Source organism: Natator depressus, chromosome 11 (genome assembly GCF_965152275.1).
Source record: "Natator depressus isolate rNatDep1 chromosome 11, rNatDep2.hap1, whole genome shotgun sequence".
Taxonomy (NCBI): Eukaryota; Metazoa; Chordata; order Testudines; family Cheloniidae; genus Natator; species Natator depressus.
Genome location: NC_134244.1, coordinates 17,847,419 through 17,868,836, shown reverse-complemented (window position 1 = coordinate 17,868,836; position 21,418 = coordinate 17,847,419). Strand labels below are relative to the sequence as shown.

Sequence of the window (21,418 nt, the reverse complement as noted above, 5' to 3'; positions counted from 1 at the left end):
ATATATTATCATCTACCCAATGGCTTGCACCAGTTCAAATCAATATTAAATCCTATCTTCAGTTAAACCACTGCAACTTTGTGCATAGACAAGAAGCAGAATTTTCAGAACCACACAACTCCCATTTTCAAAAGTGACTTTCACACTAAGGCCTGATCTACACTAAAATATTAGGTCAACCCAGCTATGTAGCTCAGGGTTATAAAAAATCCACACTCCTGAGTGATATAGTTAAGCCAGTCTAACTCCTGGTACAGGTCAACAAAAGAATTCTTCCATCGATCTAGCTACCACTTCTCAGGGAGGTGGATAACCTACACTGATGGGAAAAACCCTTGTCAGGTTAGGTAGTGTCTGCACTAAAGTGCTATCGCATCACAACTGCAGCAGCGTTTCAAGTGTATGCAAGTCCTTAGGCTTCTAAGTCCTCCTGACTTTCAGTGACACTTCTCATTTTTGAAAAGGTGTAGGCTGCTAAGTAGGGTGACCAGATATCAAGTGTGAAAAATCAGGATGGGAAGTGGGGGGTGATAATAGTGTTGGATCATATTAAAGAAGTTCTGTATTAAAATCACAAATGAGTTTGATTCCCCATAGTTTAAATTCAGGGTATTACTAATTAAGAGGTCTCTTGGTTTTTGGTACTGTTTCTCTCCCTCTATGTGTTAAACTTGCAAGCTGCTAATTGCGTTAGTACATTCTAAGACCGAGTCTGTTCTCAAAGCAATTCTTTGTAATAACAACTACTCACACACAGAGAGTGACTCAAAACAATACTCTGTAACAACAGAAAGAGCACCCAGAGACTCCCCGCCCTTTTGTTGTATTCATCTTGCTTTGTTAACAATTGTGATTAAAATAGAGATAGAGGATGTATGTGGATGGATGCTTGGTGTGGATAATAACTGAATGATCAGGGAGGTGCCAGCTTAAGAATCCAGTGTCCATCAGCTGAAGAAGGCATCAAGTGGAAATAACCAGAGGATCCCCGGAGGGCAGACTGGAATCCACCCAACAGCCTCAAGAATGGGAGAACCAAAGAACAAGATAACATCTAGCAGCACGGAGCCCTCAGGAATGTGCTATCTGCTGATTGATTCAGCAATAGCATGATGAAGCAATTCCCATAGACTGGCATAGGAAGAAATTCCTATAAAAATAGACTCTAAAAGTGAGAACTTTGGAGTCTGATTCTGCAAACCAACTTCCAGGAGCATCAGACAAGGCCCTGCTCCCTCCTCATGTCCAGGCCACCTGGCCAGTGGCTTGGCATGAGCAACTCTAAGGCTGGTAACTATGATAACAACCTTGCAGAACGTGTGTGTGTGTGTGTGTGTGCGTGCGTGCGTGCGTGTGTGTGTGTGTGTGTGTGTGTGTGTGTAAATATGAGATTGAATGGAATGTTATAGCTATAACTAACTGCTTACTATAACAACCTTGCAGAACCTCTGTGTGTGTGTGTATGTGTATGTGTATGAATGAATGTGTGAATAAATATGAGATTGAATGGAATGCTATAGCTATAAGTAACTGCTTACTATGATTCTTTCTGTATTCACAATAAATGTGGTATTTTGCCTTTTTCCCTTTAATAAGATCCTGCTGGTTTTTATTTTATTGGTATAACAATAGGTGCCTATATAAGAAAAAAACCTCAAATATCAGGACTGTCCCTATAAAATCAGGACATCTGGTCACCCTAAGTCACTTAGGATCCTCTGAAATTTTTACTCCAGGCCCGTATATCAGATTACGTTTCTAGCTGACTAGATTGGCAAATCCAATTTGGGGCACCCTATTTTTACACAAAATGTATTTAATGTTACATATTATTTTAAGAGCATGATGTAAAGGGAAAGTGAATAGAGAACAAGAAGCTTAAAGGAATACAATCCCATTATTTTGGCAGTTTCCAGGGAATCCTCCACAACACTTTCAAGGGACACTAGAGTTTCATTACATATGCCACTTTAAAACACTGTCTGCATAATTACAGAAAGAGTAAGTGACACCTACTGTGAGGTATTTGACTCCGTTAGAATGCTGACACACAGGAAATACCTAAAAAAGGACAAGGAAACCAGTGGTTAAAAGGCAATGTTTCAGATTTTAACAATTTTTCAAACCAGAAACTGGAATAAAAATAAATAAGTATCAAGAACTGCTTTAAGTGAGGAGTTAATAGTGTTGTCAGCATACTTCTTTAATTTTTACATACTGGACAGGCAAGCCATAAACTGCTGATCTGTTTCATGAGACTATTGCGAAGGGCTCTAAAACAAAAATATGTGAAAGGAGGACATTAGTAATATTTTTGCAGAAGGGTTTGCATATAGTAATGAAACTTCATTTGATCAATTTAGGTTCAAAAACTAAACCACTGCAAGGCAGTCAAAAGAGACCGGCTACATGGGAAAAAAAGCTTTTTTCCACATCAAGCAAAAGCAATGCCACAGGGGAAGATATGTTCAGAATTAGGTTATGTAAGGCTCTCGTGTTCAGAGCTACAGTATATTTGCCTTTTATAAATCCATACTTAGTTGTTAAAGAGTTTGAGGGAGAATGCTTTCTAACTGAAGGGCAAAAGTTTCAGCAAAAGAAACCTCTGAATTCACTTTAATAAGGGAACTACCGGTATGTATATTACTACCTTAGTCAAATAGGTTTGTGTCAAATTTACTAGTCAGTTATTACAGGTTCATCGAGGGTGGGGGGGGGGAGTGTTTTGTTTCACTTGCTTTTTATTTAATGCACAGAGAGTTGTTCTTCAAACAATTTTCAGTTTAGGACACAAGGGCTTACTGTACAAGTCTGAAATATTTTCATAGTAAAGCCACCAGACTCCAGGTGCCTCTCCGAATTTGAAAGTAAGTAAGTATGTCTGCTTGTATACCTTTTCCAGAAAGGGGGCTAATTCAGCTGGTAGTTCGTCAAGGATTTTGAAATTAAGTAACTGAAAAGACACTGAAGTCATTCTCTGTTTCTTTTTCAGAAAAGGAACTACAGTATTTATCATGTAACCCATCAGGTATGTTGGAATTAAATGAGAAAGGAAAGGTCATTTTGAGATTAAAGAATGAAAGAAAGTGTCAAGACAGGCAACATCCATATGATGGATAAGACTTTTGGGGATCAGATAGTACTTTTAAATAGATTCTGATTTTTGGCTTTCAAGTCATTAGCTATTAAACACCTTATCTCTATGAGAGTCTGAGTAGTATTTGATAATTTCAGCCTATAGTAACAGAGTGAAGCTATTTCATAGTTAATATTTCCAGCACCAACTCACCTACACACAAAAAAATCACTTTAAGCAGTTTCTTTTTAAACCAGAACTTCAATTTTCACAGTACAATGCACTGAAACAACGTGGTAGTTTCATTTTACACACAAAGTTCACTATCAACAAGTTTCCAGCGTACCAGTATGTGAGTGAGAAAGAGATTGTTTCAAGACTAGACGCACATAAGATTACATTCATTTTATCCTGGCCACTATGGACTTAGAAGCCCTCTACACCAACGTTCCACACAAAGATGGACTACAAGCTATCAGGAACAGGACCCCCGATAATGTCACGGCAAACCTGGTGGCTGAACTTTGTGACTTTGTCCTCACCCACAACTATTTCACATTTGGGGACAATATATACCTTCAAGTCAGCGGCACTGCTGTGGGCACCCGCATGGCCCCACAGTATGCCAATATTTTTATGGCTGACTTAGAACGATACTTCCTTAGCTCTCGTCCCTTAACGCCCCTACTCTACTTGCACTACACGGATGACATCTTCATCATCTGGACCCATGGAAGAGAAGCCCTTGAGGAATTCCACCATGATTTCAACAATTTCCATCCCACCATCAACCTCAGTCTGGACCAGTCCACACAAGCAGTCCATTTCCTGGACACTACTGTGCTAATAAACGATGGTCACATAAACACCACCCTATACCGGAAACCTATTGACCGCTATACTTACCTACATGCCTCCAGCTTCCATCCAGGACGCACCACACGATCCATTGTCTATAGCCAAGCTCTAAGATACAACCGCATTTGCTCCAACCCCTCTGACAGAGACAAACACCTACAAGATCTCTATCAAGCATTCTTAAAACTACATACCCACCCGCTGAAGTGAAGAAACAGATTGACAGAGCCAGAACAGTACCCAGAAGTCACCTACTACAGGACAGGCCCAACAAAGAAAATAACAGAACGCCACTGGCCATCACATTCAGCCCCCAACTAAAACCTCTCCAACACATCGTCAAGGATCTACAACCTATCCTGAAGGACGACCCATCACTCTCACAGATCTTGGGAGACAGGCCAGTCCTTGCTTACAGACAGCCCCCCAACCTGAAGCAAATACTCACCAGCAACCACACCCCACACAACAAAAACACTAATCCAGGAACCTATGCTTGCAACAAAGCCCGATGCCACATATTTATTCAAGTGACATCATCATAGGACTTAATCACAATAGCCATGCCATCAGGGGCTCGTTCACCTGCACATCTACCAATGTGATATATGCCATCATGTGCCAGCAATGCCCCTCTGCCATGTATATTGGCCAGTCTCTACGCAAAAGAATAAATGGACACAAATCTGACATCAGGAATCATGATATTCAAAAACCGGTACGAGAACACTTCAGCTTCTCTGGCCACTCAGTAAAAGACGTAAGGGTGGCAATTCTGCAACAGAAAAGCTTCAAAAACAGACTCCAAGGAGAAACTGCTGAGCTTGAATTAATATGCAAACTAGATAACATTAACTTGGGTTTGAATAGAGACTGGGAGTGGTTGGGTCATTACATATCTATTGAATCTATTTCCCCACGTTAAGTATCCTCACACCTTCTTGTCAACTGTCTAAATGGGCCATCTTGATTATCACTACAAAAGTTTTTTTCTCCTGCCGATAATAGCTCATCTTAATTAATTAGCCTCTTACAGTTTGTATGGCAACCTCCACCTTCTCTGTATGTGTATATATCTTCTTACTATATGTTCCATTCTATGCATCCGATGAAGTGGGCTGTAGTCCACGAAAGCTTATGCTCTAATAAATTTGTTAGTCTCTAAGGTGCCACAAGTACTTCTGTTTTATTTTTACTGTTTACTCTGGCCTGTTAGAATAACTTCCTTTAAAAAATAATGAAGTGGTACATCTGATAACAGACCCTTATGTTGCAGTTTTGAAAACTTTCCATATGGCACTTTAAGTTAAATCAAGTCTCTTCGAAAGAAAAAGAAATTCTGTTTATTTGAACATCCATTAGTAACACAGTTGAGGCAGCATCTGATAAGTTTCACACTTAGTAGATGAAATTAGGACAAGTTTATGTTGTAAATGAAGAGGGACCAACTGAGATAGACTCATGTAAGTTATTGAAAGTCTACTTAGAAAAAAAAGAAAGTGTTAGGTTTTAAGCAAATGAATTATGAGAATCAGACTTATGTTCAGTGAAGTAAGCACTAGTTGTCAGATTGCCTTGAGCCAGATATCATGCCCTTACAGGACTTGCATGTCTAATGAAACACAGTTGATTAAAGACAGTCTATCAAAAAAGGAATCTAGAACACCATATAAAAGCATCTCCCATAATGAGGGATATCACAAAGAGAAAGATCTTTCCTGATAGTGGAGAAAGAACAGAGAAATGTAATCATGTGGAATATTTGATATTCAAGATATTCTCCCAGATGTATCATGAGAGAGTAGAATAACTCTAAAATCCCTACAACTCTGACTCTTTCAAGAGATCATTGTTCACATAAGCAGTGGTCTTGAAGTCAGAGGGACTGCATGAGAGAGGGTTGTTGCATAGCTGGGGTGCACATACTTCAAGTAGTAAGATGCCTACCTGGAAGCAAAGGAAAGGGGAGAACGACCTCAGAAAAATCAACCCATAGAAACCACTGAACTTCTTCACAGTCACAAAATAAGTAGAATTTACCTTAAGCAACAAAGGACAGAGAAAAGCTTTTTCCACAAACAGAATTGTCGTAATTGTATTTGAGGACACTTTAGGATGATCTCAACACAGGAGGTTGTCAAAAGAGATCACCTCTTGGACCGGTCTCATTGTATGTTCACTTATTTCCATCTTAACTGGGCCATTTAACATCCTAGAAAATAATGTTATAAATCAACGGAGACAAAATATGAAAAAGGAGAAACTGTTTAGAAAACAACTGAGGAAACACACAAGAGGAACAACATTAGGCTACCTCAAATGCAAAAAAGTAGAAGCCTTAAGAATCAGTACAGTAGTGAACAGACTGCAATCACACATACATAAGTATGGAGAGGCCTCCAGCTAAGTAGAGTGTAAGAGTTTCCCATGCCAATTTCTTAAGTTTAGGGTGGTTAGCAAGATTTATTCTTACAGATAACAGAAAGGAGGCAGTAATAAACAACTGAAATAGCTGCTGAACTTGATTCCCTGGAAGAAGGAACAAGAAGAGGTCACAGTACCTCTCCATTATAAGGATACACCAGTGAAGTGTAATCAGAACACAGTTATAGACGTTATATATTGAGGAGTCCTTGTCGCACCTTATAGACTAACAAATTTATTTGGGGATAAGCTTTCGTGAGCTAGAACCCACTTCATCAGATGCATGGAGTAGAAAATACAGGATCTGGTATAAATACATGAAAAGATGGGAGTTGCCTTACCAACTGTGAGGTCAGTTTAACGAGACAATTCAATTAACAGTAGGATACCAAGGGAGGAAAAATAATTTTTGTAGTGGTAATGAGAGTGGCCCATTTCAAACAGTTGACAAGAAGGTGTGAGTAACAGTAGGGGGAAATTAGGTTTAGGTTTTGTAATGACCCAACCACTCCCAGTCTTTATTCAGGCCTAATGTGATGGTGTCCAGTTTGCAAATTAATTCCAGTTCTGCAGTTTCACGTTGGAGTCTGTTTTTGAAGTTTTTTTGTTGAAGAATTGCCACTTTTAGGTCTGTTATTGAGTGATCAGGGAGATTGAAGTGTTCTCCTACTGGTTTTTGAATGTTATAATTCCTGATGTCAGATGTGTGTCTGTCTATTCTTTTGCGTAGAAACTGTCCAGTTTGGCCAATGTACATGGCAGAGGGGCATTGCTGGCACATGATGGCATATACCACATTGATAGACATTGATAGATGAAATGTGGTAAACTAAGTTACGAAGATGCACAAGGCACCATGGGAGTTCATAAAATTAAAAAGGAGGCTTTTCTACCAATAAAGGTCCATGGCGTTCCCCATCTAGGATACAGAAGGAGGGTAATGAAATCTATATGTTAAATAAAGCTTCCTCTTTTTTGTAAAAAGTAAAAGTTCTGACTGAAGGCCTGGTCCTCCTAAAATCAAAGGAAGTTTTGTCATTTGCTTCAGTAGTAACAGCCTTTGTCCAGGAATTTGGGAATGTAAAAAGAGCAAGGGAGATAGAACCTTTACAGGAGCTGGACCTAGATGGCAGAACTTACTTCCATTCCAACAAGAGACAAAAATGGCCATGGAACTACCCACTTTCACAATTAAATGCAAGCCTCATTTCTGTGACTAAAGTTCCCTTCATAAAGACACACACAACTTTGATGGTAGGTGGGAACATAAGAACCTACAGAGAAAGCCTTACTTATATGGCTATAGAACCTAATACTTAGTCATGGGTATTTTTGGTAGAAGTCATGGACAGGTCACAGGCAATAAATAAAAATTCACAGTCCGTGACCTGCCCATGACTTTTGCCAAAAATGCCAGTGACTAAATCTCTAATTCTGGGGCCCTGCTGCTCCGGGGGGGCCCCGATCCAGTGCTGGGGGTTGACTGCCCCCCAGAACCGCTGCTCCGGCCGCCCTGGGACTGCGGCTGCTCAGGTGGTCTCCAGGGCACCCCCAGAACTGCTGCTCGGGTGCTCCCCGGAGCCAGCTACACAGGGCTGCCTGAGCAGCGGCCAATGCAGCTGGCCCCAGGGCCGCCCCCAAGACTGCTGCTCGGCCAATCCCAGGTGACCCTAGGCAGCTGCATCGGCCGCTGCTCGCATAGTCGCTGGAGCCAGCTGTCTAGGGTCACCTGAGCAGTGGCTGGCTCTGGGGACCACCAGAGCAGCTGGCCCCAGGTTGCTCCAGCAGCCGCTAGTGTGGCTGGCCATGGGGCACCCAAACAGCTGGCCCTAGAGCTGGGTGGCCCTGAAGTCAGCTGCACCAGCCGCTGCAGAAGTCAAGGAGGTTGCGGAAAGTCACAGAATCCATGACTTTCCTGACCTCCGTGAAAGAATCGCAGCCTTACATATAAGTAAGAAGACAAGGAAAGAAGTGGAGCCATGAAGCACTGAGGATGGGATGGAGATTAAAGATTATCTAGGCATGGTCCACCTAAACAAATACTTTGCCTCAGATTTTAATGAGGCTAATGAATAGTTAAGGGGTAGTGGCAGGGTGGCTAATGGCAATGAGGATATGGAGGTAGATATTACCATATCTGAGGTGAAAGTCAAACTCAAACAGCTTAATGGGTCTAAATCAGGGGGCCTGGATAATCTCCATCCAAGAATATTAAAGGAACTGGTACATGAAGTTAGAAGCCCAACAGCAAGGACTTTTAATGAATCTGTAAACTCATAGGTCGTACCCTATGACTGGAGAATTGCTAATATAGCTCCTACTTTTAAGAAAGGGGAAAAATGTGATCCAGGAAATTACAGGCCTGTTAGTTTGACCTCAATTCTATGCAAGGTCTTGGAATAAATTTTGAAAGAGAAAGTAGTTAAGGACATAGGGGTGAAAGGTTATCAGGATAAAATACAACATGGTTTTACAAAAGGTAGATCGTGCCAGACCAACCTGATCTCCTTCTTTGAGCAGATAACTGAATTTTAAACAAAGGAAATTCAGTAAATCTAATCTACCTGGATTTCAGTAAGGTACTTGATACAGTTCCACATGGGAAATTATTAGTTAAATTGGAGAATATGGGGATTAATATGAGAATTGAAAGGTGGATAAGGAACTGGTTAAAGAGGTGACTACAACAGGTCATACTGGAAAGTGAACTGTCAGACTGGAGGGAGGTGTTGGGACCAATCTTAAGTAACATTTTTATGACTGACCTTGGCACAAAAAGTGAGTATGCGCTAATAAAATTTGTGGATGACACAAAGTTGGGAGGTATAGCCAATACGGAAGAGGACCGATCATACAATAAGATCTGGATGCCCTTGTAAAATGCAGCAATAGAAATGGGATGAAATTTAATAGTGGAAAGTGCAAGGGCATGCATTTAGAAGTTTTACCATAAACAGGGGGTGTATCAGTAGGAAGTGAGAGAGGAGGAGAAACACCTGGGTGTTTTGGTTGATTACAGGATGAACTATGAGCCATCAGTGTGATGCGGCCATGAAAAAGGCTAATGCAGTCCTAGGAGGCATCAGGCGAGGTAGTTCCAATAGAGACAGGGAAGTGTCAGCACAATTATACAAGGCACTGGTGAGACCTCATCTGGAATACTGTATGCAATTCTGGTCTCCCATGTTTAAGACTAATTCAAACTGAAACAGGTGCAGACAAGGGCTACTAGGATGATCCGAGGAATGGAAAACCTGCCTTTTGAGAGGAGACTCAAAGAGCTTGGATTGTTTATCCTAACCAAAAGAAGGCTATGAGGAGATATGACTGCTCTCTATAAATACATTAGAGGTATATATACCTAGGAGGGAGAGGAGTTATTTAACTTAAGCACCAATGTTGAGACAAGAACAAATGGCTATGAACTGGCCATCAACAAGTTTAGGCTTGAAATTAGACAAAGGTTTCTAACCATCAGAGGAGTGAAGTTCTGGAACAGCCTTCCAAAGGGAGCAGTGGGGGCAAAAAACCTAACCGGCTTCAAGACTGAGCTTGATAAGTTTGTGGAGGGGATGGTAGATGGGACCGCCTACAGTGGCATGTGGCCCACTGGCGACTGCCAGTAGTAAAAATCCCCAACTGCTGGAGATGGGACACTAGATGTGGAGGGCTCTGAGTTACCTGGGAAAGAATCCTCTGTAGTATCTGCCTAGTCGGTCTTGCCCACATCCTCAGGGTTTAACTGATCACCATATTTGGGGTCAGGAAGGAATTTTCCTCTGGGTCAGATTGGCTGAGGCCCTGGAAATTTTTCACCTTCTTCTGCAGCATGTGTCACCTGCAGGTTTAAACTAGTGTAAATGGTGAATTCTCTAAAACTTGAAGTCTTTAAGCCATGATTTGAGGACTTCAGTAACTCAGCCAGCGGTTAGGGATCTATTTCAGGAGTGGGGTGGGTGAGGTTCTGTGGCCTGCAATGTACAGGAAGTCAGACTAGATGATCATGATGGTCCCTTCTGACCTTGAAGTGTATGAGTCTATGATTAGTTTTTCTCATACACAAGCAAATACTTCAGTAATTGAACCATTTCTCATACAGTGTTGAAAGGAAAGAAATTGTTATTTCTATTTTTCAACACTTGGGAAACACACAGATACTATGTTGCCACATGAGTAGACAGACTAAACACTGGACTCCAAAGCCACTCTGCCCAGAAGCAGAGAAAAAATTCCATGATCATCTCTCAGTGCCATTTTGGAAATGGAAGCATGACACCACTTAAATTGATTACAGAAAAGGAGTTTCCCCATCAGCTTCACAGCTATCAGATTAGCACTGGTTCAGCAACGTCACTCTCTAGGGAGAATAACGTGACATCCCTTTCAGGGCCTCCTTTGGAGCACCACTGCAACCTGCTCTGGAAGCAGAGTAAGCCATGGTGAATTCTGTGACTATTTTGGACACACGTGCATGAATAAGGATTCTGCTAGAATCTAGATCTCTCCATTTTTACCACATACTTTTTTGGAGCTGCATTATTTATTTTGTGGGTATGTATGTACTTGGTATGGCGAGCCTGCACTGCACTTGTTACCCCTACTACACTACTATTTTAGAGCACTTAGTTCATTGGTGCTAGCACAAGTGTATCTATGCAAGTTGGGAATCACATCCCCAGCTTCAAATGCAGACATAGCCCTACAATGCAAGCTGTTGAGGGCATGGACCTCGGATTCATACCAGTCTGTAAAGAACTTTGCACACTACTGTTGATAGTAAAATTATTAAATGAAAGACAATATATGTGCCAAATGACTATATTGTTGTATTGCAATTTTGGGCCAACATGTGGAGAAAAGTTACATACTATGCCCTTGGTATTAGAATGGGGTCAGGAGATAAATCAACCGAAAATTCTGCTGCTGCACATAAGGAAAATTGAATCATTTAAAGAGAAACGCTTTCAAGATTTTAAGAAAATCAGAAGAGGCTCCTGAAATTGTGTATTTGCTCAATTTCACCAAAGAGAAACATTAGGGTATCAAGAGAAAAAAAATGATCCCCAAAAGCAACAACTGTCTTCATTATATACCCATTCACACATGCAGGTCACATAAATATCTACTTTGGCTATTATGATTTCCTTAGTCTCCTAAAATATGCCTCTGAAGATTCTACTTTACAAAACAGATTAAGGATTTTAGATAATCTGTCCTCAATGTTGCTAGTTCCTTATTCAGTTTCAGACAATCAATTTCTGGAAGTCCAATGATTCTGATTTAACTCACATTAAGTATTCAATCACTGTCTTTACTTTCAATATTCTTTCAGTCAAGCCTGAGAGAGCTGGCTCCCCCTCAGGCAGCAAAAAGGATTTATCTTCCAGAGACGAAGGAGTGAGCTTTACTTATTTAATCCTATTCTATCATACAGAAAGGGGTGTGGGGAGGGTGTTCGCACGCACACACAAATTTACTGCTGAAGAAGGAAGCCATGTGGGCAGCCCTGAAAACTAACTGCTTCATTTATTTCAGAAAGGTATAGCACAGGATGTGGCAGTGCAAGTTTCCCACATATCGTGGAAACTCCAGATAAGATTTGAGACAGTTCCCACAGCCCATTCATTCAATCTTTGGCCTTTCTGCTGAAACTGCCAATAATGGGTCCATCTGTGTTTCTGTGATAAATACAGTAGTTTACTAGGAACCAGAGACCCACCAAATTCACAAGCCACAACAGATAGTAACATTTCATTACCAACCTAGACTGGATTCATATCAATGACGGACAGATAAATGGTTCAATTTACAATTACAAATACCAGGAACCATCTAGTCCTCCCCTATTTTTACCATAATGTTTAGTGACTTTTTGAAACAGAGACACTACTTTGAAAGTGATAAAAATGACAGTGCTTGCTGTGAAATGAGTTAGTCTCAGTTGATTTTCTAGCAAACAGGTATCCACAAACAAAAAAACCATCAACTACCGTTCTTGCCAGACTTAGCAGAGACCACAGATTTGAATGTATACAGAAAATGAAATATTCTCCCACCAACAGAAAGAAATCCCTAAGTCAGGTTTCAGGTTAATTTTGGGTCAGGAAATATGAGCTGCCACTGCCTGTATTATACCTCTTCTGTGGATAGGCAAATTCAGCCCCAGGCTTTCAAGCTAACACCTTCCCAGTGTCCCAAATCCACATATAAAAGGATGAAAAAAATGGAGTACATTACATGAGAAAGGGGGATGGGAATAACAGAGCCAACAAAATTCATCTTCAAGCCACACGTCCATGCAAGTTCTGCAGAGGTGAAGCACTTGGTAATCACTTACCTGGTTTGCACCTCCTTTTTTCTGTATTCAGGAACATGAACCACCCAGCTGCAACCACCCACAACACCTTAAGTATGCAGGTGACAGCTTTCCCTGAAGTGGTCAGTATTGTGTGACATATCCTTAGGAACCCCCCGCTCAGCCCTCTTCCAAAAAATAACCCCAAAAAGCTCCTTTTTCCAGAGGTTTTATTGTTTTTCCTCTCATTATGACCACCCCCCCTTTTCTGAAAAATCACATTACAGTGGCTTTTGCACAATTTAGGTGTTTTTTGCATTTTAATTCTCTGTGCAGCAACGTAAGTACTGCCTCAATGTTTGTTACTAGACAGGAGAAAGGGTATTTTATCAATAAACACAGGCAATAGCTTTACTACAGCAGTTTGTAGTATACTAAATCTATATGCATACACATATTATACTAAATATTAGATAGAAAAATTGCATTAAAAGAGTGTTACAATTGTACAGAAATGCACTAAAAAACTGGGAAATGCCAGAATTAAGGCTGGCTGTGTAACCTTAATTCAGTCCCTTTACAGTCTTTAAGATATGATCAAACACTATTGCTTAAACACAGGTCACCCCCATTTCATTCAGTGGACAGGATGGAACTGCTTGGGGATGAATCAGAGTCATATAGTCAAAGAGGCTGTTGTCAACAGGACCCCTACATCATTTGTGTCAGAAGCTGGATGATGTGTAGTGAATGAGGCAGGGGACTGTATCAAAAAACAGGACAGTCTCCTGATTAAGAAAGTTGAATGCCACCTGTAAAACTGGAGCTCCTGTGTGATGCTGGGCAACTCATTTAAACCACGGTGTTCACAGTTGGCCACTAACTATGTAGTCCTAGTTTTCTAGGTGTCCAGTGTGAGACACCTGGGGCCAGATTTGCAGGAGTGCTGAGCACTCAGCAAGTTCCACTGAAGTGAATTGGAACTGTGCTCTGAACACCAATAACTACTCGCTCAGAGAATGAGGCTGGGGTCATGTGGGGGGGAAAATGGCATGTGATTATGTAATGAAGATTGTATCGTAATGTATGTGCACAAGCGAGCCGAATTAAGGTTGCACAGGCAACCTTAACTCTCAGATTTCCTAACTTCTGAGTAGCTGACTTTGCAACCGTAAAATTCTTTCAGCATAGTTTTTTGGATGTAATATACACTTGAATGACTTCAGCCTCGGGAATAAATCCCTATCTTAAGGGATTTCTGACATGATAAACTAACGATGGAGTTGTCAAGGCTACTGAGAAGGTTTCTACTTTGAAGTTCATTGACCATAATTGCTCCCATCAGCCTGCAAGGGGAAAATCTGGGCACTAAAGGGACTGTATTCAGTACTTGCAAGATAGTGCCTGACTAGAACCTACATATTAACACTGAAGGAATTTTTATTGAAAAAAAACAAGGGGGGGGGAACCTTTTGAACAATGCCTCATTTTCTAAAATGAAAATAACTAGAATTTCATCTCAAATTTATTTCCACATCAGACTGAATATTACATGTTTGTACATAAAGTACCTGCCAAAAAATTAGTCAGAAAAACTCTAAAGTGTGCAGAAAAATAACCTTATTTGATCTATACCTGAAAGGTACAAATGCTCACATTAGGCCTAATGTTGCATTCCCTGCATATTTAGCATTTCCATAGGTTTTAGTGGGAGATTTACCTGCACAATACAGAACCAGGAAAACAAAGGGTACTGTAATTTTGTTGCAGATTGGAAATTAATTGCATCCATAGCTAAAAACACTAAACAGACCAAGGGAAAACAAAACTTGGCTAGCATGGATCACAGCAGTTTGAATGAACCTTTTAACAGTTTCACATCCTGAAATTTACATACTCCTCCAGTTTGGAGGAAAATGAAAGAAGTGCAAGACATAAACCAAAACTCATCCCAAACCACAGCTGACCTGCCAGTTAATCTAAAAGACTTACACAGCACAGTAAATCTCGTATCAAACCTGGTCTCTGTAACATAAGCATATCTCATCTTTTGCTATTGAAACATTTGTCCTCCCCGTACTGTTTATTTGTCATCCTTGGCTGCCTTACGTCTGAATTACTGTTAAGCTCCTTGTGGAAAGGACCTGTCTTTTCACATTTTTCGTAAAGCACCACCCATGCATATGACTGTTCAAAATGATTCTTTAGGTTTGTAACAAAACCCCAGTGAACTCTACCAGATTTGGGGTGTTTATTCCAAGATTTTCATACAGCTCCATTAAACACTCTGTCCCCAACAGACTTGGCATGAACAATACTTTGCTCAACTCTACACCTGCCCTCAATAACACACTACAGTTAGGTCACTGGTCACCCAGGGGGTCTGGAGAATTACAGGGTGTTATATATGGTTAGTGTGATGAAGATAGCCTACACAAGAAAGACTTTACAGCATTTACAGCCACAGAAACACCTTAAAAATACTGCTTAGAAAGGCAAGAAGACCACAGCTTAGTAGCCAGCTGGTATAGATCTTCAGGAGCAGAGGGCATGGCTAGAAGCACCTCTGAAGAGTCCCCTGGATAACTGGGATGGCAGCATGTGGCCACTAGCTCAGAGAGGTATGCTGTTCCTGGCAGAGAAAGGGGCTAGAACAGCTATATGTTCCCAGCACACACACAGTGGTTAGAAAAGACAGCAGCTGTCCCGCCACACAGAGGTAAGGGTAGAGGAGAGAGGCTGGGGCTCCACCCCACCCACAAAGAGGCAAGGGGTGTCTGCCCCTCCATGCAGAGAGGCAGGAGCTGAGAGTGAGTGAGCAAGCGAGGCACACGGGGACAGGAGACTGTGCACCAGCTGCGCCGCCCACACCCACCACTTGGGGTAGTGCGCACATTCCCACCACCGGTGCAGAATTGTGGGTGTATGTGTGTCCCAGCACAGGCGCAGTGGCTGTGTGGGTGTCCCCGACTCCGCCCAAGCACAGGAGCTGTGTGCATCATCCACCCCCACTCCAGGCAAAGGGGCTTGTGTGTCTCCCTATCCCACGCAGGGGTTATGCATGTATCCTGAACCCCCCTGCCCTCCCCCTGCTGGGCGCATGGGTGGTGCGAGTCTGCCCACTGCCACCCCATCCCGCCGGTACAGGGGCACCCTGTGCGCGTGTCCTTCCCCCAGACACAGGGGCTCCGTGTGTCCGTGACCATTTCCCCACTCCCCAGCAAAGGGGCTCCATGTGCGCATATGTCCGTGTCCTCCTACCACCACCACCAATGACACAGGGGCTCTGCATGCACGTGTGTCCGGTCCGTCCCCGCCACCAACACAGGGGCTCCGTGTGTGCCCCTGTCCGCCCCCCCCCCAGGGCACAGGGGCTCCGTGTGTGCCCCTGTCCGCCCCGCCCCCCCCCCAGGGCACAGGGGCTCCGTGTGTGCCCCTGTCCGCCCCGCCCCCCCCCCCAGGGCACAGGGGCTCCGTGTGTGCCCCTGTCCGCCCCGCCCCCCCCCCAGGGCACAGGGGCTCCGTGTGTGCCCCTGTCCGCCCCGCCCCCCCCCCAGGGCACAGGGGCTCCGTGTGTGCCCCTGTCCGCCCCGCCCCCCCCCCAGGGCACAGGGGCTCCGTGTGTGCCCCTGTCCGCCCCCCCCCCCAGGGCACAGGGGCTCCGTGTGTGCCCCTGTCCGCCCCCCCCCAGGGCACAGGGGCTCCGTGTGTGCCCCTGTCCGCCCCCCCAGGCGCTGTGTCCCATATCCCCCCCCCCCCCCAGGTGCTCTGTTTCTGCGCCCATCCCCAACAGGCGCTCTGTGCCCGTGTCCCGTTCGTCCCCGTCCCCCCCGCCTCCAGGCACAGGGTGTGTGTGTGTGTGTGTTTGTGTAGCCCACCCCCGGTCACAGAAGCTGTGTGTGTCTCCGCATAGACGCTGTGTGTGTGTGTGTGTGTGGTGTGGTGTGGTGTACTTCCACCACCCCCTCCGCTCCCCGGGACAAGGGCACTCTGTGTGTGTCCCCAAGTCCCTCCCCGGCACAGAGGCGCTGTGTGTGTATGTGTGTCTGAGTCCCATTCCTCCCCACACAGGGGCGCTGTGTGTGTGTGTGTGTGTGTGTGTCCGAGTCCCCCGCCGCCCGGCACAGGGTGCGTGTGTGTCCGAGTCCCCCGCCGCCCAGCTCAGGGGCGCTCTGTGTGTGTGTGTGTGTGTGTCCGAGTCCCGCCCCGCCCGGCACAGGGGCGCTGTGTGTGTGTGTCCGTCCCCGGCACAGGGATGCTGTGTGTATGTGTATCCCTCCCCCGCCACAGGGGCTGTGTGTGTCAGTGTCTGTGTCAGGGCCGTGTGTCCCCCCCCCGGCACAGGGGCGCTGTGTGTTGTGCCGCTCCCCCTCCCCCCGCTGTCCGCAGGGAGTCCGAGCTCGCCGCTCCCGCCCGGCCGGGGATGGGCAGGGACCCCCGCGCGCCGCTCACCTCCTTCCACGCCGGGCCGAGCCCATCGCCCATCGTCCGCCGGGGCCACCAGTGCGCTGCGGCGGGGAGCAGCTGCGGCGCCACAGCTGGGGCCGGCACCTGGGAGCGGCGAGCGAGCGAGGCGGCGGGGTCAGCGAGGCTGGCGAGCAGGGAGCGTCTGCAAAGTGCACGCCCCCGGCCGGGAGTGTGCACCGCAAGGGAGTATCTGCAAAGTGCACGTCCGGCCGGGAGCGCGCACAGCAAAGGAGCGTCTTCAAAGTGCACGTCCGGCAGGGAGCGTGCACCGCAAGGGAGTGTCTGCAAAGTGCACGTCCGGCCGGGAGCGCGCACAGCAAGGGAGCGTCTGCAAGTTGCTTGCTGCCCGTGCGGGAGCATAGACGACAAGGGAGCATCTGCAAACCACACACCGCGCGCGCCGGGACCATGCACAGGCAGACCGCAGGAGCAAGGGAGCTAGTTTTCATGCGAGCCCGTCAGATTTTATCAGATCTGGAGAGACAAGGTGAGTGACTTAAGGGGGGGGAGGGATAGCTCACTGGTTTGAGCACTGGCCTGCTAAACCCAGGATTGTGAGTTCAATCCTTGACGGGCCCATTTAGGAATTTGGGGGGAAAATTGGGGATTGGTCCTGCTTTGGGCAGGGGGTTGGACTAGATAACCCCCTGAGATTCTATGATCGTTTATGGGACCAACAGAGAACATCAAGTTACCAACACGACCAAAGATTGCTCGCAAACTGCGAGTGTAAGTACTGTCGGGGAGAGTGCACAGCCATCAAGCCCAAGAAACGAACACCTGCAAAGTATCAGGCTGCCCGATTGTATCATGTACAATAATCTAGTCCAACTAGACATGGTCCACCAATTGCCAGATCAATAAAGGACTGTGTCCAGTAAGGGTGCAACTAGAAGCCATCTGCAAATTCACATCTCCACCACAGACTGCACAAAAGCAGGGACTGTCTGCAAGCTTCTCACTTTACCTTGTCTCAAATGCTCCCCTTTACACATGCTGGCTCTGGGGATGCATACATGAGTAGGTTTGGCCCACTGGGATACTAGGAGGCCAAATCCTCAACTGGTGTAATCCACTGAAGCTGGGGGGAGAGTTGGCTTAGGGCACTCTACTGCTACCATGTTTCCCATCCTTCGGAGGCTCCCCAGCCTTTCATTAGCTGAAGCATCTCTTGAAATGGATTTATGTATTGGCAACTCCCAAATTCACTCAAGCCACCTTCCATCTTAGAATTTTAAGGCACTTTCACTTTCCTGAGATGTAAAGATTACACTCTCCCTTTTACAGATGAGGTGCAGAGATGTGACATGACTTGCTCAAGTTCATACGCTGAGTTGGTGTTAGCTCTCCCAATATCTTGGAATAGCCACAAGCCCCTTCTTGCCCTCTTTTTCTGTCTTCCTTTTCTCCTCTCGTTGCCAGTCTCTCCCCTCTTCTTCATTTTCTCCACCATTTTCTTCCTTTTTGGTCAGCCCTTGATCCTTTCTGCCTGCACTTTCCAGTGATCCTCTTCTCTTCTTATGTTCCAGTCTCCTCTCTCAATCCTTTTCCTTCTCTGCATTCCTTTGTCACCCATCTGGTCTTTCACCATCATCCTGTTCCCACACCCAATATTCTACACCCGCATCATGTCTTATCTTCCCTATTCACATATGCACATGACCCCTTCCAGGGATGACAAGGGCCACTGCAGCTGCTGCTCAGAGCCTGGTAGTATGAGCATGAGGCTGCAAGTTCTGGCCTCTTCTGCTTCCCCATTCTCTGTCTCTCCTCTTTGCTGCATGAGCCACTTTCCATGCTGCATGAGAGCTACCAAGAGATTAAGTTTCAGAGTAACAGCCGTGTTAGTCTGTATTCGTAAAAAGAAAAAAGAAAAGGAGTACTTGTGGCACCTTAAAGACTAACCAGTTTATTTGAGCATGAGCTTTCGTGAGCTACAGCTCACTTCATCGGATGCATAGCATATTGTGGAAACTGCAGTTTCCACAATATGCTATGCATCCGATGAAGTGAGCTGTAGCTCACGAAAGCTCATGCTCAAATAAACTGGTTAGTCTCTAAGGTGCCACAAGTACTCCTTTTCTTTTTTCTTTTTACAAGAGATTAAGGAAACCAGCAAGAGGAACAGTGACAAAGACAGGATGGAAGCAGTTTCCCCTCATGTTTGTTAGAAGGACCTACATGAGAACCTTGTTCCCTTGCTACAGCCATGAGTTATGAGTTATATTTCAGCTAGGATGCATGATAGCAGGGCAAATTTTTGACTGTCACACTGGGGGAGTGATAGTTGGCAGATATAGACTTACTACCACTATCTGCTAAAGGTATCACTTTAAATTCATTTGTGTTTGGAGATGGAGATGTCTCCCAAAATGTGTGTGATAGTGGTTGGGACAAGATTTTGCCTGTGATAGTAATCGTGTCTTTTGTTTGCAGGATGTGGATTAATTACATCAGCTAACTTTTTCTAAACATTACACAATGAAGAAATATTTACAGCACAGTATATTTGTCTGATATTTCATTTATTAAGTTGTTTATAAAATATTGTTTTAAAATTACTAAAGTGGCTAGTCTAAGCTGCAGTGTTTGGGTCCATTAGTGCAAAATGCTGTAGTATATTTTTATAAGGGAGGAAATGAATAAATTGTGAGTGGCTTGACAGACTCTATTTAATGCAGCCATTAGAGGAGTGTATCTGCATGCACATATCTTGAGGGAAAGCAAATAGAAAATGAGTGACATCTGGTGGCCAATATCACTCAAATGGTTCATAGGAATCATATGCCCTTTAATAAGGAGTCTAATGTAAAGTTTCTAATTCTGGTTAATAACTGTACAAGCTAACATAAGACTAAAAGAAGAATTTGTACAGTTTATACGTTCTGCACACTAAAATTCATACTCTTGTGTAGAGGTCTTCATGTACTGTGAACTATCAGAGACTAACCACAGAAATTAAACAAAATTAAATCACATGTAAATGGATGTCTTTTTGATTACAATACAAAAAGTCTTTGCTAGTATTTAATACTATCCAATATTTTTTCCAAGAGATAGAAAATTGTTGTTCTCGTAGATGTGCTGGAAAATCCTGACTCAGGGAAATCAAATTCCACTTTTATTTACTACTGTGCAAGCTCAATGATGTCAGTGGTGTTGTACCAGTGTAACAGAGAGCAGAATTTAGCCCAGGATGTCTAATTAAATCTCTGTGACAATATTACCAGTACATCAAAGATCTCTAGCCTGATGTTCTAATCAACAACATGCTCTCTTCTAAGGCAAGTTTGGGAAATAAAAAAGAAAGTCTTGAATACTACGGTCTATTCAGTAAATCTATGTACTCCTAATGTTCTTTGAGATGCACAAAACCCTGAATGCTGGTGTGGATGCTGGATTCTGAATTTGGGTGCAGATCCAAATTTTAGGGCCAGCCAGTCCCTATTGCTATAATTGGCCAAATCAAAATCCAAGCGCCTATTAATCCCCTGAACTTTGACGGGGTTCAAAATCTGAACGTGAAAGTTGTGCCCATCTATAATTATTATTAAGCTGCTGCTTTTTTTTTTTTAAATCTATTTGATGAATTACACAATTTACAGTGTAGACTCTAGGAAATATAAGACAGGTAGGAGCAACTTTCACTCATGCTAAATGCATTGCCAGCAACAAAAGGTTAAGAAAACATGTCATATTTCGAATAATTGCAATTGACATGTTCTCTTCTTCAGAATAGCCAAGTGACGTATGACTTATAGTAGGCATTAGGCTCCGGCTTTAAAGACTGATTTGTTTTACTTCAAGCCTCCTTAAAAAGGAACTGCTGTTACTATTTTGACAGGTTTCAGAGTAGCAGCCATGTTAGTCTGTATTTGCAAAAAGAAAAGGAGGACTTGTGGCACCTTAGAGACTAACCAATTTATTTGAGCATACACTTTCGTGAGTTGCATCAGATGAAGTGAGCTGTAGCTCACGAAAGCTTATGCTCAAATAAATTGGTTAGTCTCTAAGGTGCCACAAGTACTCCTTTTCTTGTTACTATTTTGGTAATTAAAGTTTTAAAATGGAGGCATTTGATTTATAGCACCAGAGACTACTTTTTAAGCTAAAAAGGACTGATCCCAGAACTTCTCATAAGGGAATTGATGCTTTCTACTGTAATCAATGGCAAAACAAGAGCTTCACTGGGAGCAGGAGTGGGATCCTGTTATGGCTGAAGATGAGCAGAAGTTGCAAGTTTTGGATCAGAAGATCTTAACATCTCCAAAAGAAGGAGGTATTTTATTCTGAGATTT

The 21,418-nt window shown here is 43.8% G+C and overlaps 1 protein-coding gene across 2 annotated transcripts in view; it reads right to left on the bottom strand.

Moving 5' to 3' along the window:
- The window catches only part of MGAT5 (alpha-1,6-mannosylglycoprotein 6-beta-N-acetylglucosaminyltransferase), a 229,209-nt gene extending 211,838 nt beyond the window's left edge, over positions 1 to 17,371 (bottom strand). Inside the window, exons 1-2 of one of the 2 annotated variants that reach the window (XM_074967256.1) lie at positions 17,106 to 17,371; positions 2,017 to 2,061 (exon numbers count right to left, since the gene is read on the bottom strand). The gene's annotated coding sequence lies outside the window, so the exon portion shown is untranslated. The remainder of the gene's footprint in view (positions 1 to 2,016; positions 2,062 to 17,105) is intronic. The other variant, XM_074967255.1, reaches the window with a different exon arrangement.
- Between the last annotated feature and the right edge of the window lie 4,047 nt (positions 17,372 to 21,418).